The following is a 5000-nucleotide window of genomic DNA, read 5'->3' on the forward strand; positions in this document are numbered from 1 at the left end:
AAATTTCAGGCGTGTGTCAGACTTCCAGGCGGGGGCAGCCGCCGGAGGTGTACCTGGGACGCTTCCAGGAGCCCGGGGAAGATTTTCTGGAAGAGTCCTTGGGACTTAGTGCAATTTTTAGAAAATCTCGATTTTGTGAAAAATGTCACATTTCCCCTACTACCACCACAGGGGGGGCGTCAATATGTTGTAAAGCACCCAAGGGCAGTGACCTAAATGCGGGTAAAGTTTGCGGTGCACGGGGGGAAAGTTGAATTTTTGGATGAAAATGCGTATTTTCATACTTTGAAAATTTCAGGCGTGTGTCGGACTTCCAGGCGGGGGCAGCCGCCAGAGGCGTACCGGGGACGCTTCCAGGAGCCTGGGGAAGATTTTCTGAAAGTGTCCTTGGGACTTAGAAATATTTTGAGAAAATCTCGATTTTGTGAAAAAATGTCACATTTCCCCTACTTCCACCACAGGGGGGCGTCAATATGTTGTAAAGCACCCCAGGGCAGTGACCTAAATGCGGGTGAAGTTTGCGGTGCACGGGGGGAAAGTTGAATTTTTGGATGAAAATGCGTATTTTCATACTTTGAAAATTTCAGGCGTGTGTCGGACTTCCAGGCGGGGGCAGCCGCCAGAGGCGTACCGGGGACGCTTCCAGGAGCCTGGGGAAGATTTCATGAAAGTGTCCTTGGGACTTAGAAATATTTTGAGAAAATCTCGATTTTGTGAAAAATGTCACATTTCCCCTACTTCCACCACAGGGGGGCGTCAATATGTTGTGAGGTACCCCAGGACAGTGACCTAACTGTGGGTAAAGTTTGCGGGGCACGGGCGGAAAGTCGAATTTTGGATGAAAATGCATTATTTTCATACTTTGAAAATTCCAGGCGTGTGTCAGACTTCCAGGCGGGGGCAGCCGCTGGAGGCGTACCGAGGACGCTTCCAGGAGCCTGGGGAAGATTTTCTGAAAGTGTCCTTGGGACTTAGAAATATTTTGAGAAAATCTCGATTTTGTGAAAAAATGTCACATTTCCCCTACTTCCACCCCAGGGGGGCGTCAATATGTTGTGAGGTACCCCAGGACAGTGACCTAACTGTGGGTAAAGTTTGCGGGGCACGGGCGGAAAGTCGAATTTTGGATGAAAATGCATTATTTTCATACTTTGAAAATTTCAGGCGTGTGTCAGACTTCCAGGCGGGGGCAGCCGCCGGAGGCGTACCGAGGACGCTTCCAGGAGCCTGGGGAAGATTTTCTGAAAGTGTCCTTGGGACTTAGAAAAATTTTGAGAAATTTCCGATTTTGTGAAAAATGTCACATTTCCCCTACTTCCACCCCAGGGGGGCGTCAATATGTTGTAAAGCACCCCAGGGCAGTGACCTAAATGAGGGTGAATTTTGCGGTGCACGGGCGGAAAGTCGAATTTTTGGATGAAAATGCGTATTTTCATACTTTGAAAATTTCAGGCGTGTGTCAGACTTCCAGGCGGGGGCAGCCGCCGGAGGCGTACCGGGGACGCTTCCAGGAGCCTGGGGAAGATTTTCTGAAAGTGTCCTTGGGACTTAGAAATATTTTGAGAAAATCTCGATTTTGTGAAAAAATGTCACATTTCCCCTACTTCCACCCCAGGGGGGCGTCAATATGTTGTAAGGCACCCCAAGGCAGTGACCTAAGTGGGGGTGAAGTTTGCGGTGCACGGGGGGAAAGTTGAATTTTTGGATGAAAATGCGTATTTTCATACTTTGAAAATTTCAGGCGTGTGTCGGACTTCCAGGCGGGGGCAGCCGCCAGAGGTGTACCGGGGACGCTTCCAGGAGCCTGGGGGAGATTTTCTGGAAGAGTCCTTGACACTTAGAAAAATTTTGAGAAAATCTCGATTTTGTGAAAAATGTCACATTTCCCCTACTTCCACCCCAGGGGGGCGTCAATATGTTGTAAGGCACCCCAAGGCAGTGACCTAAGTGGGGGTGAAGTTTGCGGTGCACGGGGGGAAAGTTGAATTTTTGGATGAAAATGCGTATTTTCATACTTTGAAAATTTCAGGCGTGTGTCGGACTTCCAGGCGGGGGCAGCCGCCAGAGGTGTACCGGGGACGCTTCCAGGAGCCTGGGGGAGATTTTCTGGAAGAGTCCTTGACACTTAGAAAAATTTTGAGAAAATCTCGATTTTGTGAAAAATGTCACATTTCCCCTACTTCCACCCCAGGGGGGCGTCAATATGTTGTAAGGCACCCCAAGGCAGTGACCTAAGTGGGGGTGAAGTTTGCGGTGCACGGGGGGAAAGTTGAATTTTTGGATGAAAATGCGTATTTTCATACTTTGAAAATTTCAGGCGTGTGTCGGACTTCCAGGCGGGGGCAGCCGCCAGAGGTGTACCGGGGACGCTTCCAGGAGCCTGGGGGAGATTTTCTGGAAGAGTCCTTGACACTTAGAAAAATTTTGAGAAAATCTCGATTTTGTGAAAAATGTCACATTTCCCCTACTTCCACCCCAGGGGGGCGTCAATATGTTGTAAGGCACCCCAAGGCAGTGACCTAAGTGGGGGTGAAGTTTGCGGTGCACGGGGGGAAAGTTGAATTTTTGGATGAAAATGCGTATTTTCATACTTTGAAAATTTCAGGCGTGTGTCGGACTTCCAGGCGGGGGCAGCCGCCAGAGGTGTACCGGGGACGCTTCCAGGAGCCTGGGGGAGATTTTCTGGAAGAGTCCTTGACACTTAGAAAAATTTTGAGAAATTTCCGATTTTGTGTAAAAATCACCCATTTCCCCTACTTCCACCCTAAAGGGGCGTCAATATGTCGTAAGGCGCCCCTAGACAGTGACCTAAGTGGGGGTGAAGTTTGGGTCTGCTGGGTGGAAAACTGAAAAAAAGCGATTTTGTGACTTTGAGAACAAACAGAGAGCTCAAAACTTTGAAAAACGTCAGACCGCTGTCAGACTTCCAGGCGGGGGAAAGCTCTGAGGTTGTACCGAGGACACTTCCATGGCCCCCGGATTGATTTTCAAGAAAGAGTCCTTGGGACTTTGAAATTTTCCGGCGAGCTGTTTTTGGCTTCCGGGAGCCGTAGAACTTTGGGAAATCGATTCCGCTCACCGGTTCAGGGTGTTTCGAGCTAGTCCAGGTCCCAGCTACGCCGCCTGGCCTCCAAATTTCGCAAATTCGAAAAAAAAAAAAATAGAACCGGAATGAGGAAATTTCTGGCCGCCGGATCCGCCGCACGGCTCCAGGAGGTCGGACACTTTTTGACTTTGTTCCCTTAAAGTGGGGGTCGGTGTCTCACCATGCAAATACCCAGTTTTGCACACCAGCTGCAGGATATAGGAGAGAGAGGTACCTCTCGGCCCCGACCAAAATCCGTTGTTTTCGTGGTTCCTCGACTCGGGTAGGCGGTTTGGCGAGTACCCCCCTTTTGCATGGAAGTTCGCACTCGCGCCGAGACCAGGCTTCCGCGGCTCCAGGGGGACTTTTGCCGGTTGTCCGTCCCGAGTCCGAGACGCGTTTCCTGGGTCGCCCGAGCCCGAACGGACCCTCCCCACGTGGGTTCCTGTCCTCTGAGGGCGACGGTCGTCAGAAGGGGGGCAGATCCAGAGTCCTCGTCCGCAGGAGGGCTCTGGGAGGGCGGATCGCTCCTTCTGACTTTGTCCCCTCGGAGCGGGCTCGGCGTTTCTCTGTGTCGGATGTCTCCCGCTTCCGCGCCAACGGGGAGACCTATGAGAGAATCGCACCGCGACCCGGCTTCCGTCTCGAGGGCGCCCGGAGCGCGCCGGACACTCGCTTCCAGGACTCCAGGGGCACGTTTCTTCCCCGTCTCCCCCGAGGGGAAGAACGGAGGCAGGGGTTCCACCCGAGCCCCTGCCCTTTCTTCCGATCGATCTGGCTCAGCGCTCCCGGGTGGGGAGGTGGTGCCGCTCGCTCGGCCCGGGCTTTGGAGCCCGCGTCGGTTTACGGCGGGCGGTCTCCTTCCTCTGTTACCCCCCCCCGGGTTTCAGGCACTCGTCCTTGGGCGCGCACGCCGGCGGTCGCCCTCCCGTCTACGGACGGAGGCGGCCGAGCTGTGGGGAGTTTGACCCGAACCGTGGTACGGCAGCGGTCCGACGACCCGCACGGGCGAACGGAGGGGCGCCCACCCACCTCGGCGTGGGGGCCCGCCGTCCGAATCGCTCCCCGCGCGGGGCAGCACAACGATCTTCTCCGAGGGCGGCCCTTTGACTTCCAGATGCGCAGCTCGTCCGCGGAGGCCCGCGCCGCACCCCAGCGTCCGAAGGGCGGCCTCCGCGGTGGGCATCGGCGAGAGCGGCGGCGGTGGGTGGCGCTTCCACGCCACCGCCGAGCTCCGCGTTTTCCAGTCTTTTCCCGAGCCCCTACGATAGTGGGGGGATGACAGACGTGCGGGGAGGCGGGCGAGTGGGTTCTCACCGTGCGGTGTGCCCCGCGGCCGAACGCCGTCGCCTTCCCCTCGTCCGCCGTCCTCCGAGGCGGCTCGGCAGGGAGCGCGAGAGCGAGAGGGAGAGCGAGAGAGAGAGACCAAGCGGACGCCCCGGAGCGAGAAGGGAGGATGGAGAAGGAAAGACGAATCGAAGGGGGGCACGAGTTTGGCGAAGGGAGTACCCGGCGTATTGCCGCACCGGACTTCGTCTGTTCTCAACAGTCGAGACACGGCTTCGGGGGGAGACGCCGCTCGGTCGGTCACCTTTGAGGTTACGGGCAAGAGCCCGGGACAAGGGACTACGCCGGAGGGCGACGCCGACACGGCCAGGCCGACCATGCCCCGCGCTTGACCTCCGGGTCGCTGGGGCTTGTGCCGGAGCCGCGGCGGACCCCGACGGCCAGCCCCCCTCTCCCACTCCTCGCGCCCGTCCGCCGGTGGGTCGAGGACCCCCCGCGGTGGAGGCAGGTCTAAGCCAGACGGCGGCGCCGCACAGGCCCCCCCACGCCCTGGCCCCTCTCCCCAGCAGCGACTCAGTGCGTCGCCCCGGGAGCGGTGGGTCACGAGGCAGGGCGGCCGTGGCGTCCT

The sequence above is a fragment of the Ranitomeya variabilis genome, unplaced genomic scaffold, assembly GCF_051348905.1.
Source record: "Ranitomeya variabilis isolate aRanVar5 unplaced genomic scaffold, aRanVar5.hap1 Scaffold_547, whole genome shotgun sequence".
Taxonomy (NCBI): Eukaryota; Metazoa; Chordata; class Amphibia; order Anura; family Dendrobatidae; genus Ranitomeya; species Ranitomeya variabilis.